General features: G+C 34.9%; 1 protein-coding gene across 7 annotated transcripts in view; it reads right to left on the bottom strand.

Moving 5' to 3' along the window:
- The window catches only part of Pde10a (phosphodiesterase 10A), a 551,502-nt gene that overhangs the window by 110,191 nt on the left and 429,162 nt on the right, over nt 1-12,149 (bottom strand). The gene's annotated exons all lie outside the window — the stretch shown is intronic.

The following is a 12,149-nucleotide window of genomic DNA, read 5'->3' as shown; positions in this document are numbered from 1 at the left end:
ACACACACACACACACACACACACACACACACACACACACACAAAATGGAGGTTTAAAGAGACGAGCTTTCCATCCCATGCTCCCCATGTGTTCACTTCTACCCTTGGTTCTATCATGTCAGCCCCACAGTTTTCAGCCAGAAGGAAGACAGAAGTAACGTGAAAAATTACTCCAGGTAATTCTAACATGTCTCCCTAGTCTAGCCATCTGTATGGTCACCTTCACTTACTGAACACTGAACAACATTTTAATGCTCTGCCTTTGAAACTGATTGAAGATGGCTAAAAAATCAGCTACATTAACTGAGATTTATATGCTTATGAAATTCAATATTTCATTAACTCAATAATTTGCTAAAAAAAAAGCTTTTTCCTGAAAAACACTAACTGGTATCCTTCCCCTAGCGAATAAGTGAGTTAACTTATTTTGGTTTATGTTTCACTGGAATGGAAAGCAAATACCCAAATTTTCTAAAGTATTGACTATTTTTTTCTATTTCTTTTTTCCAAAAACTTTCTTTCAAGGTAATACAAATATATATTAACAAACAAAATATTTTAATATATCATTTCTATGAAAAAAATAAAGCAAAAATTAATAACTAATTAAAGAATAACATAAGACAATACACTATATACTATAATTTTAAAACAATGACTAAATTATTAGAGCAGAAGATATAAGCAGACTCTTACTAAAAAGAAACAGATAACAGCACAAAACTTTTCAATAAACTAAGAGGACCTAGCAGTATAAATAAAACAAATTAGCACATATATTGAAATATTTTCTATTTCTTTCTGTGTTGTGTTTAGTAGGTTATAAATTATTTTTCTCTTGACCAATTTAAAAAAACCTATTTTAAAATTCTTTAGTAAGAAAATAAATGGAAAGTAGTAAAAGGTCTTTGATTGCTAGGGAAAAGGCAGTGGCTCACTTAGAAATGTTTTAGGCAACCAGGCATGTTGGTACACACCTGTAACCCCAGCGGGTGAGAAACTGAGACAAGAGGCTCAGAGCAAGTTCAAGGCCAGAGTGCCTGATCCAGTGAGGCTCTGTCAAAGAAAGGAAGAAAGGAAAGGAAAGAAAAGAAAGGGAGAAAGAGAGAGAGAGAGAGAGGAAGGAAGGAAGGAAGGAAGGAAGGAAGGAAGGAAGGAAGGAAGGAAACTTCATTAGGCATCACCAATTTAGCACCTCCCAAACTGAACACCTGATAGTGACCCCACACATACACATGCTCTCAGTTTCCTACTAGAGGTCCTCCTATGTACATATGATAATGCATCATTCTACTGTTGCAGACAAAAGCCTTCAGCATTACTTTATTCTTTATTTTTTTAATCACACATCTGGATTAATCAGTAGTTCTCCTTATCTTCCAAGTAGATACTGAATCTAGATAGCTACTGAATCCAAGAATTTCTGGCCTGGTCCACACCTCTGTCTCTTACTAGACTTATAGAAGCCTTCACTTGCTGAATTAGTCGATGTTTACTAAAGTCCTATGTAGAAGAGCGCAAACCAGGCCAGGGATGTAGCTCAGCGGTGCCGTGCCTGCCCGGCAAGCACAAGGTCCTGAGTTCAATCCCTGGGACACACACACACAAAAGAGTGCAAGCCATCTATCTGTGCACTGGAGGCCAAAAAGATTCAGTCAAAGGCATGGAGCCCACAGCAATGTCCTACCACAGAAATATGCTGTGCAAGTCTGTATCAGGAGGCTGAAGAATCCGTGGCAGGAGACTGAAGGATCTGCAATGGAAAGGCCCACAGGTTGGAGCCGGAAATGTCTGTGCCAAAAGGCTGAGGGATCTGCACCTGAAGCCAGGAGATGATCCCCAAGATGAAGATGAGAATTGAAGCTCCCCAGAAGAAAACAGCTAAAGTTCTTTCAAACAAAAACAGCCAAGGCTCCTCCGAAGAAAAGCAGTCACAGCGAAGCACCTCCAAGAAAGCTGAAAGTCTTCCCTCCTGTTCTCCTTTTATCCTGTTTGGACAACAATCCTCCTTAACGTGGATCTTCCACACCCAGAACCATGCTGACTCAATTCACCTGGGCATTCCCACGCAAGCTGACAATCAATTAACCACCACACCTGACAATCACTCGCGACAATAAAAAAGCATTATTTAAAAGCACTGTTGAATTCAGATGCTTAGGATTTCTGTAGTTACGCTTGTATGGATAAAAGTAATTAATCACCTTTAAGGGATGTAATTCTTTTTCTGTTTTGCATATTTTTAGTGTCAGGAATTATCTTCACTTCTGCAATGAGCTATTTTCCTAACTTCTGAAGTAGTCTTTATGCAATGTATGAAATTTCTCCTTTTCTAATGTTTGATGAAATTACCCAGCAGCAAAAGCTTCTGAGCTCCATATCATTTTTGGTGGTCTTTTATTCAATTTTTTTTTAAACTGAATAACAGGGCATTCAGGTTTCCTAACTCCTCTTCAATTAATTTTGATAATCTATAATTTCCTCAATATTGGCCACTTCTAAATTTTTCAGTATATTACTATACTAAAATAAATAAAATTTCCTGTTAAGATATGAATGACCTCCTTTTTGTCTACATTTATAATCTCTTTTCAATTCTAATGACTGTATGTTCTTACTTCTTCAACAGGTTACTAAATATAGTCTATTTTACTGATTTACTTAAGTAAATATCTTTTGAATTATTACTCAAGTCTATATTTTAAGTTTTGGTCCATTAATTACCTCTCATGTTTTATTAATCTACCCCCTTTGGTTGTTACAAGTTTCTTTAAAAAATTAGTATAGATAGCCTTCAAAACTAGAAAATATTTGCAAACTATACCTCTGACAAGGTGTTACTATCCAGAAAAGTTATTAAGAATGAAAAAATAAAAAACTCAGTAGTACTAAAAAATTCAATTAAAAAATAATCAATAGATGTAAATAGACATTTCTTGAAAAAAGATGTGAATGGCCAATAGGTACATAGAAAAAAAAAAGTTTAATGTCACTAATCACCACAAAAATGCAAATCAAAACCACAGGAGAGTTCAAAGAGACAAAAGGGACAAAGGAGAAAAGAGAAGCCTTGTATACTGCTGGTAGGAATGTAAGTTCATACTGTCATTATAGAAATCAGGATGGAGGTGCCTCAAAAAAATAAAAAATAAATAAAACCAGAGTGTTATCCAGCAAACCCACTAATAGTTAAATCAAAAGGAAATAAAATTAATAGGTCATAGAGACATCTATACTACCTATTCATTACAATTTTATTCATAGTGCCCAAGAGATGGAATTAACTTAGGTGTCCACCAGCTGAACAACAATAAAGAAAATGTAGTACCCATACATAATGAAATACTATTCAGCCATAAAAAGAATAAAATCTCATCAGCTGTGATGATGGAATTAGAGATAATTATATTAAGTGAAATGAGTCAGACACAAAAAGACAAGTACTGAATCATCTCATTCACATATGGAATATAAGAGTTAATCTCATAAAAATTGAGAGTAAAATGATGATTACCAGAGGCTAGGGGGAGCTGGGAGGGAAGGAAGTTTGATCAGTGAATAGTTAGTTATACCTAAATAGGAATATGAAGTCCTAGTGTGCTACTACTCAGTAGTGTAACTATACATAATGTACTGCACAATCTAAAAAGCTAAAGCTAGAAGAAGGAAGTATGAATATTTTCATCATATAAATGATAAATGTTTAAGGAGATATGTTTAACTTGAATTAAACAGAACATAATGTATACATAAATCAAATCATCATAGTGTGCCCTAAAATATGTATAATTTTTGTTTTTAATAAGTTAAAACAAATTTAAATTTACAGTGTAAAAAATCAAGGCATCTTTTATATTTTTTGAAAAAAATTACTGTAACTACTGTATACTTTAAAAAATATCAATAGACTCAATAGAAAAAAGTTATCCAAAGGATAACAAAGTAAGAATTCAAATATAAATGCAATTTCCATATACCTGGGAAGCTCTTTTAAATGTATTACAATGGAAGACATAAAAATGTTTTCACACAAAAGGAAACATAGCTAATATATGGAAATATGCTTATCTGCTTTAAATACAAACATTGGAATAATGCCATGTCATTCACATATAAGAACATGTACAATGATATTTTAATGGGGTTAAAATGAATCCTAGAAACCTGTGCAGCAATGTGTATTAAAAGCCATAAATTAATCATGTCTTCAGATCTAATAACCTCAGATTCTCTCTTTTTCCTTAAATATGTTTCAAGAATAAAATTTCTATATACCTAGAAATAACCAGTCTATAAAAATGTATAAGCATTGAAAGATAGAACAATGGAATGAAAAAAGTAGAAAATTCTTACATAGAAGCTCAATAAGATCTTTTAATCAATAAAGATAATATTAGACTTCATAAAATGATTAAAATATTATAGCATAAAGTTTAAAAAAATCAAAGCATATGAATTGTAATATAACTACTTAAGTATACACATATGGAGAAGAAAAGAAATACTCCCAAAAGACATCACTGACTTTTTAATATACAGACACGGTTCTGATGTTTTTTTTTAAAGTAAAGTATAAATTATTTTAACTGGATGAAGGTATTCTAGACAAAGTGGATGGATCAAAGCACAGCTAAGGTAAGTTAAAGTGATACTCAACCTCAAATACAGAAATAAGAGGTGAACAAACATGTTTATAGACAGACTAAGAAAACAAAAGGGGCTCATAGCAGAAGCCTTATTCTTCTCATAAAAGTAAAGGCAGCTATAATTTAAGAATGATGGAAAGGTTAGGATTGATGCTTAAATAAAGAGAAAAAAAACTCAAGGACACTTTCTATGTAAAGAAATCTCATCAAGCCCCACCCACCAAGCACAAGCAGGCTGTACCACTGTCAGCAAAGAAACTGCATAAATGACACAAAGAAAAATGTTATTGCACCAACAACCACTAGAGAAGTGGTGGCACTCAGAGCCATGCATGGAGAATGTTTTTAAATTACAGCAATCTTATTTAAAAGATTTCTATTCACAGAAAAATCACATGCCCCCATAATAATTATCTGCTTTGTGACTTGATGCCCACAAAGCTCAGGTACTTTTAATTTTGAAGTAATTCATTTATTTAAGGTAGTGATATTATGCTGTTTCTCAAACAGATTCATAGAGAAAGTCTAGAAATTCTCAATTTTATATATTCAATGACTGATTAGTCAGGAGACATCATTATAATCATGACTGAATGTTGCTCAAATTTGAAGTTGCAGGGGTAGATGATGATGCCAACATTCCTGTGTGGGGGAAGTCTTTGACACAGACGCTATTGTTTGGAGAGATGATGCATTTTAAAGAGTTGCGGCCACACAGCATCCCTCCCCAGACTTTGCAGCCAGAAAGGTCTCAGGCTGTAATGTAAGAACAGATGCCCATTAAGGAAGTGCCCCATCCGCCGATTTATAATGCAACTAAATTCAAGGAATTTGAATGGCAAGGAGAAAATCACATGAGCGAAATCAGAAAATATTCCTCAAAGGAGTAAAGTTCAACTTCATGGAAACTGTTTTTTCTTTCGATGCAAAAGCGAGCATTGCTTTACTGGTTCATATTTCTAGTATACATTTTGAAGGAAAAAGAAAACTATTGTACTCAACTTCTTGTTAGGCTAAATGAATTTCTAACTCCAACTCAACATTTTTGAGTATTCAGCCACCCATCTTATACCTTAAATCTTTTTTTGTTGTTGTTTTTGTTTTTGTTTTGCAAGGCAGGCAGCAGAACCACTGAGCTAAAGCCCTGCCCTAAATTCAGAAAGTTTTATTGTGTTAAAGTTGTACTGCTTTGTAATAATGTAACTTGAGTGATTGACGTTATTACAAAGCAGTACAACTTTAACACAATAAAACTTTCTGACATTGAGGTAGAGAAAGCAAAAGAGAGCAAGCAGGTTTGTATATGTTTCCAGGCTACTGTTAGTGCTTCTATCTCTTTCCATCTCACATCAGAGAAGCTGAAGCCCACCTGAGTTCCAGCTTCATATGGACCTTCACTCCCTACTACTTTACCTATCCACCCACCTGGCTGCCTTCTTGCCCCTCACGCCCTGCTGCAAACTCATTGCTGTGACTCGGAGCTCACTACCCTTTGATGAAAAATGTTTTTCTTTCTTTTTCACCCAATTTGCTCACTTCCCCCTCCTGTTAACACTTCTTTTTATAACAGAACTGATCACCAAACAGTGAAGAATTGATCTGTAAGTGTATGCTCTTGGGAAGGTATTACATAGACAACTCAAGCCAGGAATGGTGATACACAACTGTAATTCTAGCACTTGGGAAGGTGAAGACAGGAGGACTGTCATAAGTTCAATACCAGCTGGGGCTACATAGTGAGCTACATAGAGAGATCATTTCTCCAGTCAATCAACCAATCAGTCATTCAATCAGAAATTTCTCAAATGCAGCAATGGATGTTTTATTAATAAAAAAGTGGCTGCTCCAGGAAAAAACAACTATTTTAAAAGTGTCATCCTATGGTCTTCTACCTATTCACTTTGCTACATAACCATAGAAAAGTAAAAACAAGGTAAAAACTGAATTAGCAATTAAACCAAACTATGGCTGCCATACTTAAAAAATGTCAAATGAAAAGGATCACTAAAAACTTCCTTAAAATACCCCTTCTTCATAAATGACACTGTTTCACAAACTAAACAAGGAATATATGGGGGAAAACAATGAACATAGGGACTCAATTTAATATGGCATGAGCTGGACGTGAGCTTGTGCTATGTCTGCAAAAGGGACACACTGAGCAGAAACCCTGAGAAACTTCAAGATTCACTAACAAAATTGAGCATTCCCTTAACTTGGCACATGAAGATACTAAATGAAATGGATACAGTCATACTGTTTACCAAGCCAAATTAAAGTGAAGACAAGATAATGAAATTTAAACTCTCATCCAGCAATGTGTTTCACTTTGTCTGTGGGAACGTCCACAAGACCAGTTCCCTCGGGCCATTCTCAGTCACTCCAAACTGAAGTGGTGCCATTGACCCTCATTATCCAGCCATTTGATACATCTGACAGCAGATGGAGCAGGCACTGACGTGAGCAGTCAACAATGATGAGGAAAATCTACTTCCAACAGCAGACCAGTCATTCAAGGGTAAACAAACATTAAAAAGTGAAATCAATAAATGATTCCCCCCATTATTATTATTATTATTAAAAAACAGAATATGAAAAATTATGCAAAAAAGGAGTATAATACCAGCATGCATAGGATAATAGCTAATTTTGCATGTCACAGGAGGAAGGAAATATGCAAAATGAACTTTAGGAAAGCCTCTGCTTTGCATTGTCAATGTAATTCAAGAAGAATGGACAATAAGCAATTATCATTGAAATCAAGGGAGATTGAAATGAAAAGAAAGCACCCAAAATACAGATGTAATTCTAATTTAAAAGAACCATATGAATTCAAGCAGAATGAGAAGCAATACAGAATAGAACCATGCTGCAACAAGTTTAAATCTAGAATGCAGGGAATAAATATGAGAAACTATAGAATCCATCTGGCACAAACAGGCAAAGACTGGAAATGGGTATTTAGTGACCTGAGAAAGAACAAAACAAAAGGCAAGACCAGGCACAACAAAAAACAATGATAATAATATCTTGAACCAAAAAAAGGATCTGAACATAACTGAGAAAGCTTGCAACATACCAAGCTACTGTAATAAAAGATAAAATATTTATTTACATGTAACCTAGTAAAAAGAATGAGCAAGAGCAAATGATAGACTTTTATAGAATTTCAGAAATTAAAAAAAGCAACATTTACTGAAGAAGAACAATCAAAATGGGATCAGATTTCTCCTTCACAGTTTTGTAGATACAAGAGTATAATGGGACAGATCTACAACATTTTGAGGGTAAAAGATTGCTTCCAAAAATTCCAGTCCTGCTGCAAGGCTGCAATGTTCTAGCAACTCTGTGTCCAGCCAGTCTTCTTATGTTTCTTCTCTATGTTCTCTCAGAAATGTTTTTACTCATAAACTGGAAACACTAACAACCACAACAATAGTAATAAAGGATTAAGAGTGTCAATGAGATGAAAACAAAAGACAAATAAAGATATGACTAACCAAGCCCCTCCACTCTCCCTCTGCACAGGTTTTGTAGCCCAGACTCTCTTCCTTCCCTCAGTCAGACCTCAGTCAGTTGTGGCCTGCTCACTGTGGCATGAACACATCAGGCATGCTCTTGACTCCAGGCCTCTACACTTAATGTACCATTCACCAGTAAGTTGTTGGTGTCAGATATTGTATCTCAGTTGTGAAAATCTGCTAATATAACCTGGAATGAATTTCTGTGGTTCTCCACAAGGTTTCTCCTTATCTTCCCGAGGCTCTCCTCAGATATCTACCTGGTGAGCCTCCACGGACACATTCACACACACTTAGCCCAGCATCCCTTCAGTGCTTCCCTGTTGCCTTTGACCACAATATTGCTTTGTACTGATCATGATGCACATGTTATTCACTTATTGTGATGATTGACCCAAGTGAATCCCTACATTACACAAATACCTTGAAGGCAGGAATTACTGTCTAGTTTCTTTCTCAACATTTTCTATGAGGCTAGAAAAGTAGGGGCTGAATTAATATTTGTTGATTGAATTATATTAATGTCTGATTAGGTAAATATATCTCACTAGTCAAATATACTGATTTCAACAAAGTGTTTGACAGTCTCACATTATTTGCATAGGTAATATTTCTACACTTGACATTATCCTTGGTGGTACATTTTTGAAAAGGGGCAGAAGAAAACAACTTGCAAAAATCACTCCAATGTGTGCCTTCAAAATGTAGAGAAAAAGATAGTATGTTACACAAAAACCGTAAAATTGAGACTCAGTAGGATGAGATGGATCAAAACAACTTAAAATTATGTTGAAATAAATGTACAGTCGGTACTACAGCAGGGCATAACATTGGGTTACAAAACCCATTCCATACATAATTTCTAATGTAATTTGTATTTTAGAATAATAGTACCTGGCTGTTTCTCTACTGGCTGAACTGAAAGCATTCATAAGTCTGCTATACTAAAGGGCTTTCTCATGATAATCACAAGAATGTAAAAGATTTATGGGTATGGACTTGAGGTTTGTAGAGTAACGAGGATGCTGAGCAGATTTGGTTTCCTTCAAAATTGCCTACTGTTTGCTGATGAAATCACCCACCAAGAAAGAAAAAGAACTGCTAATCTGGCTATCTGCTCACTGTTTGAGAAGTTTATTTCAAAAGATCAACCAATTTATACATCATCTGAATACATGATGAATACATCATGATGATACATCAGATGAATACATCTGAATATTGATGAATATCGTGCAGCATTTCTTGGTCACTGTAGCTTTAGGTACTATATTAGGGTGGTGTGGCATTTACAGAAGGGAAGGGAAAGGAGTTACTCATCTCCTTTGTTTCTAACTTTATAAAACCTAGACAAAACTAGCCAGAATTGGTAACATTTTACAGCAAAACCAAAGATGGAGTAGATGTTGTTGATGAGTTCTGTGGCAACTATGATGTCACTTGAAACACAAAGCACTGATAATGGTTGTGTTTCACTTGATGCAAAACATTTGGCATAAATAGTCTGATAATTTATAAAGATAATAACAAGTGAAAAACATCATAGAGAAATTTTCTTAATAGGACTGGAACTGGAACTCATGAGAGACCATTTACAGCACAGGGAGAAAAAAATATTTCTAGCTAGAGAAACACACAAAAAAATTGTAGAACACACTGGTGAGATGACAGGTGAATGGTTAGAAGCAAAATCACAAAAACCTACTATTACAACAGAAAAACTGAAAAGATATCAACTGTGCCCTACACAAAAGGACATAAAAACAAAACATACATGCTATCAGTATAAGTGATACTGTTCATGGAACATGCAGTTGTCATGTGTGAAGACCATCTTGGGTGTGACAGTTGAAGTAAAGATTATTTCTGTTGTAGACCTTTGTACTTACACTGTAGTTCACATAGTTTTTTTTTTTATTTCTGATGTTGTCTTTTAAATTTTGTAAGCAAGTAAACAGCTGATATGAAAAGTTGATGTCTATAATAAGTACTCATATATTTGATATTTTATTTTATTTATATCTTATTTTCCTGCTAAGTGCAGTTTGCACAATATAGTAGGAAGCTCCTGAAAAAACAGGAAGACAAAAGAGGTGAAAAGAATGGACTGCCACACAGGAAAGGAAAGCTAAGTACATGTGCTGTCAGTGTAAGCAAGATGTGTGCGTGGAACATGCAGTTCTCATGTGTGAAGACTGCCTTGAGTGTGACAATTAAAGAGAAGATGATTTCGGTTGTAGAGTTCTACTGGTATTTTCACTGATATTATCTTTTAGGTTTTGAAAGCAAGTACATAGATGATGTGAAAATGTTGATGTTTTTTCCTAAACATGCAATACATGTTAAGAATTTTGGGGCTGGGGATTTAGCTCAGTAGTGCTGCCACCTGCCTCTATATCAAAAAGAAAGAAAGAATCATGTACTTTATTTTATGTGCCTGTTAACCACACATTGTATAATATAAGTACCTCCTATCAACAGGAAGACCAGTGATATGTCAAGAATGTCCTACAAAAAAGACCAGGAAAGCAAAATACATTTGCTGTCAATGTAAGCAATACATGTGTATGGAATATGCTGTTGTCATGTGTTAACACTGCCTTAAGTGTGATATTGGAATAAAGATTATTTTGTTGTAGAGTTCTATTAATATTTTCATTATAGTTCCTACAGGTATTTATTTGTTATTTTTAAAACTCTGTACACACAAAAAATTTGATGTTGAAAAATGTGATGCTATTTATAAACGTTCAATAAATATTAAAATTTCAGTATTTACTTTTTGATATTTTTCCTGTTAAGTACTCACTGTTTAATAAAATAAAACTCATACAATTAAAATTAGAGACTTATTAATAGAAATATTCTAAAGAATAAATGTGGGTGTTATACGCACATGACAATGTGCTTTCCAGACAAAATTGGCATTATGCTTTTAAAATTCTAAAACAAAATATGTTGACAAAGAAGTTTTTGGTTTCCTGTCCATCATTTCTTTTCCTTTCTTTTCTACATCTACTCATCATCTAACAACTGTGGTGTCTAGATTTTGAGCTCAAATCTTTACCCTGGCGGCAAATTCCTCAAATAATAACATTTAGTCTTAAACCTTTAAATGTTATCTATATGCTACATACTTCCACATGACTATCCGGACTTATGAACTTCTCTCAGAATGACCATATATACATATATTTGCTTTCAAAATATTTCCACAAAATATTTCCAATTCCTTATCTAATCTTGATTTTGACATGTTCAAAATCAACTTATTGATTTTTCAACTTCACTGAATACCATTCCTCCTTGGTCTTAACCCAACAGGATGAGACCAAAACTGTGGGGAGTTGTAATTCTCCTCTCTTTTCACACAAGATGTACAGCCCTGGAGGAGCCCATGGGATCCTCCTTTCTAACAGACCAACTTCAGCTTACACTTCACCATCATAACCCCGATCCTAGATGCCCTCCTTTCTTCCTATACTCTAGGGCTCTGGCTCCCTGTTTCCACTCTTACCTCTTTCTGTGTACTCTTAATTCAGCAGAAGGAATGAGTTCCAATGTAAGTCAGATCCAGCATCCCCCTTGATTTACTTAAAGGCTTCTAAGTGTTCCCAGAATTAAACCTAATGGATGTTGAGCAGACTATAAAGCCTTCAACACTCCTGTTTTATTCTAACTTCATCTCCTATTACTCTTCCCATAAGTCAACCTGCTCTAGCCACCTGACCAGAATCATGGGCCTTGACAGGTATTGCCTCCTCCTGCTGGCCAATTCTCTTTAGATCCTGCCCAAATGTCAACTTATTCAATTAAGCTCTCCTGACCACTACATACATACAATAAGAGGCTATCCCTAATGCACCATCACTACTCACTATATCCTTATTCTGATTTACTATCATATTTATTAATCATGCTATTTATCACTGGTCTGTCTATCTATCTATCTATCTATCTATCTATCTATCTATCTATCTAT

This window comes from Fukomys damarensis, unplaced genomic scaffold, assembly GCF_012274545.1.
Source record: "Fukomys damarensis isolate Sample0158 unplaced genomic scaffold, DMR_v1.0_HiC HiC_scaffold_14, whole genome shotgun sequence".
NCBI lineage: Eukaryota > Metazoa > Chordata > Mammalia > Rodentia > Bathyergidae > Fukomys > Fukomys damarensis.
The sequence above is the reverse complement of the archived record's forward strand: the minus strand, read 5'-3'. Positions and strand labels throughout refer to the sequence as shown.